Genomic DNA, 15,820 nt, shown 5'->3' with positions numbered 1-15,820 from the left:
TGGTGGCATTGAGTCAATGGGACAAATGCCTCTGCTGCAGTTGGGTGCTGCATGTATTCCTTGTCCTCCCAATCAATATATGCTGTAAACAAAGTAAAGTGCCTGATCAGTCCAGACTTTGGAGGGGACTTGGGTTGCATGTGCGTCCCTGTCGTGGGGTGCCTGGTGGGCCTCGCTGAAGCATCTGGGGCAGATCTAATTAGGGCAGTTTCAAGTTCTTCGGGCCTGTTGCCCCCTGGGGCACACCACCTAACTCCTGGCCTGGGCCTTACCAAGCTGACGACCATGACAGCTCCCTACCGCACCGCTATGGAGGAGATCATGGTGCTAGACAGGTTCCCCTTGAGCTCTTCTAACTCCTCACTTGTGGAGACTGCCACTGACTCTGCTCCTGACAAACTGGACCTCATACAGACAGAGATCCACGAGGCATGTTCAATGCTAGAGCAGAAAATTGACACCCTAGTTCTTGATCTTGGTGCCCTCAGACAAGACAAGTGGAAATTATGGGATAAGGTACAGCAACACACCAACACACTGCAGGACATTGCTCTCAGGTCTGAGGCCCTCACGATGCAACTCGCCCACTTGGCAGATTGTATTACCTCCTGGAGAACAGGGCCAAAGACACAGAGGATGGGGCCCGCTGCAACATCATCCATGTGGTGGGGCTGCACAAAGGAACAGAGGAGGGGAACACCACTACCTTCACTGAATCTTGGTTCCGGAACCTGGTGGACCCAGCTGGCCTCTCACCAATGTAATGTATGTGGTGGAGTGAACCCACAGAGAGCTGTCTAGATGACCTCCCCCAGGCACGGCTCCTCGCTCAATAGTGACCAGAATATTGAACTACTGCAACCGTGACTGCATTTTTTACCAAGCAGGAAATTCGGACCCCATCACCATGGGCTCCTCTAGAGTGATTCTGTTTCCTGACTTCACCCTGCCGTTCAGATGGCCATAGCATCCTACTGGGAAACCATGAAGGAACTGTCAGACCTCAACCTTCAAACCAGACTCCTTTTCCCCTCCTGTCTACACGTGGTAATAGACAATTGCGCCCAGTTTTTGGAAAACCTTGCAGAGGTGTGGTCCTGGCTGGAGCTGCCACAAGGTCGGATAGGTCCCCCCCTTCTGGCCTGCCTGTCCCGTCTCCCAGGAGATGGCCGAAAGGAACACAGAAAATTTCGATCAGAGATGACTCCCACATTGGATTAATCCTCTTAGAGTCAACGGGCCGCACTAAGATCTGCCGAGGCCCTATGTTCTGCCCCAGCTTCTTCATATGAGGAGGACCCAGAAGACTCCCTATCGGACTCTGGCTCACAGGTCTCGCAGCCAGAATGACCCCGGGTCACACAACATACAGCAGATGAACTTGTCTGAACATTCCCGATGGTGACAGCCCCAAGGGGACCACTAGACCTCACATAAACATCTCTACCATCCCTTGTATGTAAAAATATTGACAATGCCTTCTGATATGCAATCTGGAAACCCCATGCTCTCATTTGTTCCCCAGCAATAGCCACTATGTACTATGTCTGTATTCTTCTTTGGCTCTGCAGTACTCTTTGCATGCTTGGCCCATTGGCTTCTGCCCCCCTCCCCAGCTCAGGGGTTCTGGTGTTTGCACACTCTTGCTATTGGAAATTCCCACAACCGACCACATTCTATATTACAGCAGGAATCAGGGTGGCTACTGACACACCGTCCTGGGAGGGCAGACACCTCAGGTCACGCAACAATGCTTCAGACACAACCTGTGACTTATAGGTTCGTAACGTGGAAGGTTCAGAGCATGGGGCCAAGCTAGAATGTTTTATTTTTGCCAAAGACACATCTCGACCGGCGGGAGGGAGAAAGACTGCATCACTGCTGGCAAGGCCAGCTATTGTACACTTCCTTCTCCTCCTATTGCATCCTTCTGGATCCACCCTGGAGTTCCCCTACAGGTGATAGACACAGTGGTTGACAAGTATGGCCCATACATCCTGCTTTGAGGCAGCCTAGATGGACAGGCACTGGTTTTGAGGTGCCTCTTTGCTCTTAGCTTTGACACAGATACTTCGTCTCCCTATCCCCCCTCCTGTCGCAATGGATAGACTTGCCATGGCTTATGGGGCGTGATTTCTACTGTGTGGTGGACCTAGCTCTTGACCAATTGCACCCTCCACTTCCAAACACCCCAGCTGTCCGCAATGCTGCAGCATTGACCGATTAGTTGTTCCTCTGGTCTCTCAATGACATGAGGTGTGCACATCATCCTCATGACAGAGAATACTCCTTCTTTTCTCTGCTACATACACTACATGCTCGTCTAGACCACTTAATACGTTCCTCTAACCTTGCCCGACAGAACCGGAATGCAACTTACATCAGCAAAACATCCTTCGATCATGATTCACTATATATAGGCCTACACTGGGGATGGGTACCCAGCCAAGTCCCCACATGGAAGCTACAGCCACAATGGCTAGAAGACCCAGTTTTCAAATCCACTATCCATGATGTGATCACTGGATACTTTACACAGCAGGGCTGCGCCTCCTCCCCTTAGTGAAGTGGGATGCTCTCCAGGCATGCTGCGCAGCATGTGCATCTGGATGGTAGAAGGTTCCCGCCGTGCAAACCTGGACAAACTAACTGAAGCTGCAGAGAGTGCTAGGCCCCATGGAACAGGAGATGCTGACCAATCCTGCATGTGGGAAGGACCTGGACAAAGTGAGGGCAATGCATGCTACTCTACCAGAGCACCTCTGCCTCTTAAATTGGTCGGCACATATAACACGCTCCCATGCAGATGCAGACTGACCTGGCAGACTGTTAGCAAGATTGGTTAGGCCCCACCCCACGGGAACCCCATTCATAGGATCCTGAATTGAGAAGACACATTCCACACCACCCAGGACAGTATCAACCCAGTTTTCTGCAACTATTATTACTTGCTTTACCGTCCGAATGTGGCTGCGACACTGGCAATGCACCATGACTCCTTTGCGGATTTCTGATTGTCACAGATACCTCAGGACCACCAGGCACACTTGAAGGTTCCCATAGTGGAACAGGAAATCAGGGTAGCAATTGGAGTCCTTCCCTGAAGCTGGTCGCCGGACTCCGATGGTCTGCCGCTGGAGTTCTATGCAGCGTATGAGCCCTCCTTTATTCCTCATCTCCTACAACTATTTCAGTCAGCAAGAGAGGCGACTCCCAGCCCCACTCCATGTGGGAGGCCCAGATGGTGTTGATCCCAAAGCCAGGCCCGGAACCCTCATTCTCATCCTTGTATAAGCCCATCTCCCTTCTTTCGACAGACTATAAGATCCTTAGCAAGATCTTGGCGACCTGTACACTCTCCTCCTTCCTGAGCAAGTGCACTCCAATCAGAATGCTTTATCCCCCTTGGCAGTACTTATTGAATATAAGGACCCTTTACAGAGTTTTGGAACAAGCCCCCCAGATGTGATCCCTTGCTTCATGCTTATCACTTGACCGGGAGCAGGCCTTCAATACACTGAAATGGGACTACATGTTCTGTACCCTCCAGCACTTTGGCTTTAACCCGCAAATGCTGGGCTGGATGTGACTCATACTCTAATCCCATGGCCAGAACAGGCTGCCACATCTCTGAACCCTACTCTATATAGAGAGGCACGCGTAAGGGTTGGCCTCCGTCACTCTACTGTTCATATTGCTGTTAGAGTCACTGCTAGCGCAATTGTGGTCTAGAGGTAATGCCTGGGGCATGCCTCTAGACACAAGGACACACATCATCTCGGTCTACAAAGACAACATGATAATATATCTCTGAGATGTTTATTGGGACCTGACTGACCTCTCCTCCATCCTATCTGCCTTTTTTGAGTTGTCAGGATTTAAGAATAATTACACTAAATCGCTGATCCTCCCCCTGGCGGAGCATCTACCCCCCAGGCTGGTTCAAATGGGTAGTGGGCACTTAACTGGGACCCAAGAAACCTTAACTATTTGGAGATCCAGATATATCATGTGGCGACAGACCTTCTGTAAGGGAACCTCGGTGGTTTGGAGAGCTATGCGCTCCACAGGGAGGAGTACTGCAGGCTTCGGAAGTTCCCCCTTGCTGAGCACTGGTATTTGATTCTCTATGATTTTGCACCCCTCAGCGTGGATGACTCCAAGTCGTCTTAAGTGCTTATGTCTAATGGCACGCTGAAATGTTATCAGACCTACTATTTTGCCCCCCCCCATGAACCCAGAACCCCGTCCCTCCCAGACAACAAAGCTTGGCTGAGCCTTCCACACCCTGTGAAACATTGACTCTGAACCGTACCATTCCCCTCGCCAGTAGCCATCCTTGGAACAGAAGTCTCGAAGAGTTTCCAGAGGTAGGGGGGTGGTTGAGTTGTTCTTTTGGTTACAAGTTACGATTTGTGGCTACCTTACCCACCTGGGAAAATACACTACACCATGGACACGTGCATCCTGTTTCACAACATGGAATGTGTTGCTTTTTTCTTCCACAAGACCCCACTGTATTCATGCTTGCTGGAAACCATAGCCGCACTGCTGCTTAACAATACATCTGCCGTAATGTGTTCCATCTTGTAAGTGTCACAAAAATTGGTTTAAAAAAACGAGTGACCGACTGCTTCAATCTGAGTGATGTATTTCCACAGGCAAGTGACTGGTGTGATTGTGTGTGTTATAGTTATGGGTGACGTTTGGGCTTTGAAGCGTTCTCTGAGTGCTGGGAGTGAGAAGCTCAGAGTGGGGCAGCCCTGAAAGGCCCTGGTCCTGCCAAGCTCCTCAAGAGTGACAGATGAGTTCACCCACTGAGAAGAACACTTAGTAAAGAATTCCTCTTATTTGAGAATGCACGACTCCTTCGAGGATCAATGCGATAAATAGTCTGGCACCGTCCCAGACTGAGCAACATGAGAACAAATTACCTGTATCTATCTGTGTCAGATGTCGCCCTCAAGAAGTGCAAAGTGCAGAGGATGGAAAGGAATTGCCTGTTCCTGGACCAGCTTATCCTGCATAGGCAATAAGTTAGTGACTTGCAGTGAGTCACCACTGTACAGCTAACAACTCAGGTAGGCGAGTTTAGGGCATAAGGTGATAACCTGCCCCACTGCTACAAGGAAGGCCTGCTCTTGACATTGGCAGACCGCAATTGACAGAAGCCTCATGATTTCTGGAAGGGACCTATATGTACAGCTCATTATTTTGGTGGTAGATGTATGGTCTTAAGCGGGAGGCCTGTTAATATTTATGGCTTTCCATTGTAGTCTATTTGATTTTTAGTAACCTGCTGACTAAGATGGAGTCACTAAGAAGGTTCATGTATGATGTTAATTTATGTCCTTGAAATAATCATTGCACACTGGGCCTGGAATGTGAGCCCCATCCTACACGTCAGCACCCTGGGCTGCAGAACACGTTTACTGGAAACCTCCTAGATCAATGGTTGTTAACCTGCGGACTGGAGGCCCAAAGGGGTACACAAAGCCCACTCAAGGGGCCTGGGACTCTTTAGAAAATGAAATGATATTAACAGATTAATAAAGTGTACATGAATAAAGAAGCAAAATGTACAGTTGAACATTTTAGAACATTCTATAAATGTAATTTGAAATTAGAGGATAAAAAATTAAGCAAGTATCCTCAGATTGATTCGTGGGAACAGTGCAAGTGCATTAAACAGAATGTAGTATGATTTAGATTTTTTATATTTCTTTGTGAATTAAATAACATTTTTAATAAATTGTGTATTTGTTTGATGAATGCACATTTTTGTTTTTCTTGTGTATCATTTTGATGTTCAAACCATCGAAAATGCCTAGGCCGGGGTCCTCGGCTTCCAGTAATGACTCAATTGTGTTCCCCAGATTCTAATAATGATCCAGTGGGGATCCATGGGATCCAGTAATGATTAAGTGGGGGCCCACTGAAGTCAAAAGGTTATAAATCACTGTCCTAGATGATTGTCATTGGTCGCAATACTGAGCACTTGGTTTACAAGGTGGTAGGCCACCTACCATAGCTTGTAGTCTTTAGCCCCACATTCCGGCGTCAGTTCTTGTCCCTGTCCCACAACAGTCATTCACTCACAATCTTGAAGTGGTTGCCTAGCATCACATTCGGCAACAAAACGCGTTTTAATGCAGATCATCCTCATTTATAAACTCCACCAACAAACTACCATAGCAACATTTTCTCACCAAAAGCATTTCCAGGGTATCTGGAAAAACACACGATCTACCATCAAAAGCGCTGCAAGGTGGAAAGCAATCTAGTTTCTTTAACGACATACACATGATTAACCTCAGACGGAAATTAGCGCATTGTGAGTTCTTTTGATAGTTTAGCACATGTCCACATTATTTTATTGCAGTGCTTAATTTGTTTTAAAAAAAAATTAGTGCCAGGGCCCTTGTCACGAGGCCATCTCAGCGTGCACCACATATTGCCACTGTCAGCGCTGCCAATGGCAGTACCTAGGCCATCACACTGCTGTGAGTGTGACAATTCATGATGTCCGAGGCCCCCAAAGCTTCAAGAATGTCTGGAGTGGCAGGTATTCGTTGTTTACAATGTATATTGCATCAGTAAACAACTACTGTACTGCTCATCTTTAAATTACAAAAAACAGCACCATCATGTGGCAGATGTCAAGTGCTGGTGCAGGCAATTAAGGCCCATATTTATACTTTTTGACGCTAAACTGCGCTAACGCAGTTTAGCGTCAAAAAGTTTTGCGCCGTCTAACGCCATTCTGAAGCGCCATGCGGGCGCCGTATTTATGGAATGGCGTTAGACGGCGCAATCAGACCGGCGCTGCCTGGTTTGCGTGGGAAAAAACCACGTAGACCAGACAGCGCCGGCGTAGGGGGAAAATGGCGCATGGGCGTCTTAAAATGGGGCAAGTCAGGTTACGTCGAAAAAATCGTCTTAACCCGACTTGCGCCATTTTTTAACGACGCCCATCCCCCATCAACATGACCCCTATCATTGTAAAGATAGGAGTCATGCCCCCTTGCCCAATGGCCATGCCCAGGGGACTTCTGTCCCCTGGGCATGGTCATTGGGCATAGTGGCATGTAGGGGGGCACAAATAAGGCCCCCCTATGCCACCAAAAAAAAATATAAAAAATACAAAATTATACTTACCTGAACTTACCTGAATGTCCCTGGGGTGGGTCCCTCCATCCTTGGGGGTCCTCCTGGGGTGGGCAAGGGTGGCAGGGGGGGTCCCTGGGGGCATGGGAGGGCACCTGTGGGCTCATTTTGAGCCCACAGGCCCCTTAACGCCTGCCCTGAGCAGGCGTTAAAAATTGGCGCAAATGCGCCGTTTTTAGCCACGCCAACTCCCGGGCGTCTCTTTTGCCCGGGAGTATAAATACCACGTAAAGGCCTGGGAGTCATTTTTTAGACGGGAACGCCTCCCTTGCATATCATTAACGCAAGGAAGGGGTTCACGCTAAAAAATGACGCACATTCCGGGAACTTTGGCGCTATTCGCCTCTAACGCCATAGTATAAATATGGCGTTAGTTGGCGTTAGTTTTGCGTCGAAATTGCGTCAAAAAAAACGACGCAATTTCGGCGCAAACGGAGTATAAATATGGCCCTAAATGTCAGTGCCGCGCACCGGAAACCACCGGCTCGAATTAAGCACGATTGTCTCCAATATCCCTCCTTACTAAAAATTCTGTAGATCTATACTCCTTTCTATCTTTTTCGTTGTCTCAGTCTTCATTTACTAATATTCGCCTGAATCCTATACACTATGTACTTTATGTAGTTTTCTTCTTCTTATGCTATTAAAATATGCTATGGTTCGAGTAATTTCTGGATCCTGTATTCATCGGCTTCCCTTAATATAGCGTAGCACTCACCAAATACTGAAATAGCATCACTCATCTTGACAGACTGAGATAGAAGGTGCAAAGAGTATTTCCCACTCAATTCACTCCCTTTTCCTATCCTCCCCCATTTCCTCTCTGCAGGTGTATGCCTCTGTGGACCGAGAGTTGTCTGGGACGTTAGATAACCGACAGCCAGAGACGTTCCAGTCTGTGGTTGAAACATTACCTGCCGCCGTTCTGTTGCTGAACCCTCCCACGTGCTGGCAAGCCTTCAGAGACGGCATGGTTATTTACGACTATTATTGCTAGGTCCCTAGTACTCTATGTGCTATAAATATCCTCCCACAATATTGCATAATCACGAAATAGATTCATCTTAAGGAAATGTTATTGAGGTGAGCAGGCAGCTGGTTTGTCAACTTGCGGCCTGGAGGAGGCTTGGAGTCTCCTTCAAACAACATTCCTTCGCTTCACTTCCTCTTCAGCGTCATCAGTGGTGCTGATTTAGCTTTCGTCATATTTTCAATTAACCCTATTTCTCCTTCGTAGAGTGGGATTGTTCTGGCTCGTTGTAGTCCGGTTTATGTTTGATCGCAAGTTATTAATTATAAATCTTTTTAACGTTTTCCTTTTTTTAAATATTTCTATTACCTCTGCAACTACTAAACATTTGTGTTCATCAAAAGTGTTCATTATTTTTGTTGCTGTGTATATATCGCTGTGTTTAGGTACCAGACGTGACAGAATCATCGGTAAACAAGCTTTGGCAATCACGTATTGGTTGACAGATGTATGGCTTTGGCAATGCTCGTTTTTCCCTTTTTGTTTATAAAACATTGATGTGGCAGCTGCCAGTCCCTCGCTAATATTACAAAACAAACTATACAAATGATTTAAAAAAAGAAAAAAAAAACTATTTGGGCTCAAAAAGCACACACTGCCACAGTAGTCCCTGGTACTTACATATACATTACTAAAACCAAAAGGCCTTGGCCACCGGCAGGCCTAAAAATGAAACTCTCATAATGTGACGACATTTTTCTGTCATTAAAGACACGAAATGATATCTTTTTGTCAATACCACACTCAAACATTGCAGCAAATACAGCATTTTAATTTTTGAGACAATGCATGGCTGCAAAAGTAGTCCCCGATTTCCACCAGGACTCACGTGTGCACTCATAAAGTACGATCTACTTAATTCTATGAATGCACATCAGCTGCAAAATTGTACAAACAAGTTTTTCGAGAAAAGTAATATGCGAACACAACTGGCCACTAAGAGAAATGTACGAACTGAAACTTAAGGAAAAAGTTAAAACTATCAAGTAGATGTTACCAGGAAGCTTTGCAGAACACAACAGCTCATGGCTCTATGTCCACAATCGTAAGATATTCCCCTTTACACAACACAGAAAATTAAATCACCAACTGTGCATGCAGTTTGCTGTTGCAAAAACAACAGATGATGGAAGAAATGCAAACCAAATCAAACATTCACCCCCAGTCACAGATCTGGGTTTAATCCATCACGTTTTATGCTAGCCATGTCATTCCAGTTTGGACCCAGCCATATGTAAATCAGTCTTGGCCCTGTTCTGCATGGGAACAGTCCAGCCTGAACTGCCAGGCCAGGTCCTCTCTAAACTACAAACAAGCATCCTGGGACCGGTTTCAGGTTATCACCCTTCATCAGCCAGGCTAGCTTGAATCTGGTGGTATAGCAACCACGGGACCCACGTCTGGGCATACAGTTCCCCCTTGGGGCAACAAATGTAAAAACAACAGATGATTGATGGAATGCAGAGCAAATCAAACATAAACCCCCAGTCACAGATCTGGGTTTAATCCATCACTTTTTTTGCTTGCCATGCCATTTCAGTTTGGGCCCAGCCATATGCACATCAGTCTTGACCCTGTTCCCCATGGGAACAGTCCAGTCCAAACTGCCAGGCCTGGTCCTCCCTGAACCAGAAACAAGCAGTTTGCTGTTGGACACCGAGTTTTAGTGCACAAATAAGATGTATTTTCGATGCAGAGTTTTCAAAAGAGTCGTAGTTCGCAGTTCAAATAAAATGCATGCCAAAATGTGATTCTTTTGATAAATTATACTCTTAAGAGTCTTGCAGTGCTAAAACTGGCAACCGTTATTACAGTTTGGTTCTGCACCATCTCTAAGACTGACCACAATGTATCATACACCCTACAACAAAATTCGTGTGCAAGTCACCACTCTTGCACAGAAACAGAATTAGAACCACGTGACACAACTTATGTAATAGGTTTACTAAAGTGTTCAGGTTGTGGGTATAGATGTCAGGATACTTCTGTTGATGATGAATACAGTATACTTATGTGACTGGGCCGAGCGGTTACTTATCATCTCCTCCCTTACCTGTGGCCTGGATAGAGAGATCTAAAGCACTATCAGGGCCGGTGTTAAACCTCAATAGAACGCGAGGTAATAGGGCCAACCGCACACACTGCAATAATTCAAACATAAAGGAATAGGACTCCGGAAAATTATTCAAAAACGTTGTGAGGTTTTGTGAAGTCCTCTTTGCTGTGGCAGTCGTCAGTTCAAGCACCGGGGAGGAGGAGTGCCCTGAGCTTGCAGCAAGGGTAGGGATGTGGGCAGGGTTTCACAGTGCTCCAGTGCTGCTCCCCTGATTGCAGCCAGGGACTCGGGGTGCATAGTTTGTAGGTGACCCGGGCTCATGGCACTACACATGGTCATAGGCAGTGATTCATCGAGTTCCAACACCTGTGTAACCGACGCAGGCGGGACCGTGGTGTGCTCAGTCCAGTCAGTGGGACTTAACAGAGAACCAGATTGGAATGGGAAGCTCCAAGGGGTTGTGCACTTTCCGGCCCGACTGCGACAGTATTTAGTGTGAGGGAAGTATGTGGGGAAACCATGCATGCACACAGGGATCTTGACCTTGCTTCTCTAAAGGTAAACCGCCATTATACCAACATTAACAGCAGTTCAACAGGAAGGTGAACTGAGTCCCTACCGTCCATTCAGAGAGCGCGGTAAACAGGGGAATGTACTGAAACCTTAACTAGTCAGTCATTGGTTCAGACAGAGAAAACTCATAACCAGTTGGAAAGCCTAGGGGATGCGAGGAAGCATTATTGGGAGTAGGCGAGTATCAAAGAGAAAAACAGCAGACTAATCCCGTGGGCTCAAGCCACTGATGAAAGTAGCCTACCAGTAGAAATAACGAAGTTGGAGCATACCCACTGACCCTGCGTTCGCCTTCCCAATGCCCGCGCTTTTCTACAGCACTAATGCATTCATAAAGAAGATAAAAAAATAATTTAGTGTGTACCACTGAGTGGAAACTTGTAGGAAAGACACTGTAAGTAGAGTCTTTTTAAGGACGTTAATAAAAAGATTTAGATTAAAGAAAACACACATTTTCGGTGCAAACTTCAGTCAATACATAAAACGTGCTTTTTCCGAGGATGGGGTAGGCAGTCATAGAGCTGAATCATAATGTTTTAGATTTTCTCAGACCTCCGGGTTTCTGCGTGTGCACACCTTGCGAGAGTTCACCGACACAATGTTTGTCACTCCTTCTCCTCCACACATTCCTACTTCTCACTTGAACACACACACCTCTCCATCCTTTTCGTGGTTTCTGTTTACCAACGGCTTAGCACTCTCCATACGAGCGGTGGAAAAATACCACAGTATGCTGCAGGAACAACAATTAATCTTAAAAGTAGGACACACTTTGAAGTTCAAATCCGTTTTACTAAATCCAAGCAGCCCATACGATTTACAATTCAATACAACATCCTCAAAATAATTACCAGAGGCCACATTCCAGACAGTCCCACCCGGCAGAGGAACAAGAAAACTTCAAAGTGAATAGATCTACAGATATAGAAATCAGAAATGCACAAAAGGACACATTACCAGTAGAGTCTCATGGGAGTGCAGGGAAAGGAGAGAAGGGATAAAAGGAAAAACAGAGTAACATGTAAGTAATCAAGAGTATAAATCCACTCTCCAGCAGAGAAGAAGCCCACCAGCTGGCTTACAAATGGAGCCTGTAGCCCTCCTAATCCACTGTGGGGTATCCTAGGAGACTTTTGTACTATGTTCCTCAAAAGTGCTCACTGAGAGTTGTAGGAAGCTGGATCTCTATGTAGTGCTTTAAAGTGAAGTCCATTGAATCCCCAAAGGCTTGCAGAGGCAGAAATAGATAGGTCTAAGGCTCTCTTTGTGGTAGCGTGGACAAGCAGTTATGCTTATCGAGGAGTCATGTTAAGCATTTGCTGTACTTTCAGGGGCAATAATTGAGTCACACACTCAAAATAATAAATCCAAGACCAAATTAGAAAAATATTATTTGCATTTATATAAGCTTTGAACCGAATAACTTTATTACAAGGTAAGCAGTTTTAAAATTAAAAATATGTTTCAGTTTCAAAAACCGACACAGTGCAATTTTCAGCGTCTTCAGTGTTAACCTATAGGAGGAACACAAGAATGCAGTTTTGCAGGTAAGTACATGACTTACAAGTCCAGTCTTCAGGGCATTAGGTCAACACCAGGCAAGGATTAAAGTGATATCAGGAGTGCACCCACAGCAGCACAGGGGCAGCTGGTTGCAGAGGTCAAGTTCGGAGTCGGTGCCCAATGTTAACAAATTGGAACTGGGGGTGAACGAAGATGTGTTGCTCACAGGTGAGTAAAGCAGTGTCAAGGATCGATCTCCTGGAGCTGAGGTAAGTACCTGGGAGGGCCACAAGGCAGCACCCTCAGCGGCATAAGGGCGGCTGGGTGCAGACTGCCAACACAGTAGCGGGCACCCAATGTAAGTCAATGAGGGAGATCAGTCTTGGAAAAAAACTGCAGGCCTGGGCCAGAAGGCTGAAAGAAGAAAACCCACAGCTACCCAGGTAAGTTCAGATGCCAGGGTACTTTGGGTCACCAACAGTCGAGCTCCCCATGTCCCAGGGGCTCCGGGTGCAGGAGGGTCTTTGGCGTCAGAAACAGCTTACCAGGTAGGTCGCGGTTACGGGGAGTCTTCAGATTGAGGCTGCAGGATTTGAGGCAGAGGCAGGGATCAGCCCACGGTGGACTCGGACTCACAATCACTAGGAAACCTTCACAGGACCGGTATGTCCCTTGGACTTGGGCCATGGGTGTCAGGTGCAGAGGTGGATCCTGAGGCGGGTTCACGGTTCCTCAGGTAGACCTCTTCTTTGAACAGGTCTGCTGACTACAGGAGATCTTGGTCTTTATGGAAGGTAGGCAGTTCTCCCAAGGCTTTGGAGGTCACTGGGCTGTTGTCGTCTTTTAGCGCAGGGTCTTTGGGGGCTGCAGACAGGCTGGTAGGGCTGGGGACAAGTCAGTTGGCGTCTTCAGTCTTCTCAGCCTTCTTTTACCTTTTTGGGCATCTTTTTGGATGTAGGTTCAGTGTGAGGTGCCACAAGGCTGCCCTAGCCCTTCACAAATCTTCTGTACTACCAGTCAAGCCAAGGAATGCCCTCACTTGGGTCTGGGTTGTTAGGGCTTCCCATTTCAGAACTGTCTGGATCTTGGTTTGATGTGGTTGGGCTTGGCACCCACCTAGCAGGTGTCCCAAGTATAAAAACCTGACCATGCCCTGCCTGGCACTTACCTGCCTTGATAGTGAGGTCTGGACTTTTCAGAGCCTCGAGGACCTTTCTGAGGTGGATCCGGTTATCCTCCAGGTAGAGCTGAAGACAGCAATATCATCTAGATATGCTGCACTAAAGTCTTCTAACCCATTTAGGACTTTATTAACCAACCTCTGGAAGGGTGGAGGGGCATTCTTCAGACCAAAGTGCATAATAGTGAACTAATAATGCCCATCAGGAGTGGAAAATGTAGATCTTTCTTTTGCTCCTGGAGTCAGCCTATCTGCCAGTACCCTGATGTGAAATCAAAAGTACTCAGATACTTGGCTGCTCCCAATCGGTCAATGAGTTCATCTGCTCTTGGAATTGGGTGGGCATCTGGCTTGGTCACTGATTGAGACCCTTATAGTCCACATAGAACCTCATCTCTTTCTTTCCACCCTTGGAATTATGTTTGGGGACTAGCATGACTGGCAGGCCCATGGGCTCGCTCAGTGCTCAATTACTCCCATATCCAGCATCTTGTTGGCTTCAGATTTGATGCTGTCTTTGACATGGGTCACATTGTCTGTATATATTGTTTTTGACAGGTAAGATGTCTCCAGTTTCCTCATCATGGGTACACCAGGTAATTCTGCCAGGCGTTAAGGAGAAGATTTCAGCAAATTGGTACAATACCTGCCTGCAGTCAGTCTGCTGCTGGTCAGTGAGGGTGTCTGAAAAGACTACTCCCTCAACTGAGCCATCCTTGGGATTGTGGGAGAGAAGATCAGGTAGTGGCTCACTCTCAATTTACTGTCCCTCATCTGTGACCATGAGCATTGTTAGCTCAGCTCTGTCATGGTAGGGTTTCAGGTGGTTTACATGGATTACCTCTTGGGATTCCTACAACTGCCAAAGTTGACCAGATAGGTGATTTCCCCTTTCTTTTCTAAGATGGGATGGGCCACTCCACTTGTCTTGGAGGGCCGTGGGGACCACAGACTCCAACACCCATACCTCCTGGTCAGGTTCGTATTCAACCAGCGCAGCTTTTTGGTCAAACCAGAGCTTTTGGAGCTCTTGGTTGGCCTCAAGGTTTTTGTTTGCTTTTTCATGTACTCAGCCATCCTTGAGCGAAGGCCAAGCACATAGTTTATTATGTCCCGCTTGAGCTCTCTGGGAGGTCTCTCCTATCATTCCTTTACAAGGCAAAGTGATCCCCTAACAGAATGCTCACACAAAAGTTCAAATGGGGAGAACCATACTCCCTTCTGTGGCACTTCCCTGTAGATAAAAAGCAGGCAAGGAAGTAGGACATCCCATTTTCTTCTGAGTTTTTCAGGGAGCACACCACTCATTCATTTAAGAGTCTTGTTAAATCTTTCAACAAGGCCATTGCACTGGGGATGATATGGGGTGGTGAACTTATAGGTCACACCACATTCAGCCCACATGTGCTTCAGGTAGCCAGGCATGAAGTTGGTAGCTCTGTCTGACACTACCTCCTTAGGAAAGCCCACTCTGGTAAAAATACCAATGAGGGCCTTAGCTACTGCAGGAGCAGTAGTAGTCCTTATGGGGATTGCTACATGGGACCTGGTGGCATGATCCACTGACACCAGTATAAATTGGTTCCCTGAGGCTGTTGGAGCGTCAAGGGGACCAACAATGTAAATCCCAACCATTCCAAAGGGAACCCCAGCCACTGGAAATAGAATTAAGGGGGCCTTTGGTTGTCCACCTGTCTTGCCACTGGCTTGGCAGGTAACACAGGAGTTGTAAAGCTTTTTTACTTTCTGGGACATTCCTGGCCAGTAGAAGTGGTTGACCACAGACTCTGTGTTTGTGTCTGGCCAAGATACCCAGCTAAGGGGATGTCATGGCCCAATGTTAGGAGAAACTCTCTGCATTGCTGAGGTACTGCCACTCTCCTGGTGGCACCAGGTTTAAGGTCTCTGGCCTCAGCATTTAGGATCCCCTCCTTTCAATAGGTCCTGTGGGTACCACTAACATCACCTTTTTCCTGGGCAGCAGTTTGCTGCCTTAGGCCTCCAAGAGTGTGGCAGGTTTGTTGTCCCTGGCTCAGATCTTCTCTAGGGGCCCCCCTGGTCTTAGGAGCTCTGCCATGTAAAGCCAAAGCTCCAGAGGCTCAGTTCCCTTTGGAGCTGATAAGTCTTGTTCCTGAGGGGAGAGATCCTGCTCTGTGATCTGTTTGAAAGCTGGTTGTCATGGTCCCACCCGTGAGCAGGACTAGTCATGCCTTATTCCCTCCTTATGAGAGATATCAGAGATGTTATTTTCTTTTCATCATAGTACCAGTTTGAATCATGTTACACCTTTGAAACTTTGTGTAACCTGACA

Source organism: Pleurodeles waltl, chromosome 1_1 (assembly GCF_031143425.1).
Source record: "Pleurodeles waltl isolate 20211129_DDA chromosome 1_1, aPleWal1.hap1.20221129, whole genome shotgun sequence".
NCBI lineage: Eukaryota > Metazoa > Chordata > Amphibia > Caudata > Salamandridae > Pleurodeles > Pleurodeles waltl.
The sequence above is the reverse complement of the archived record's forward strand: the minus strand, read 5'-3'. Positions refer to the sequence as shown.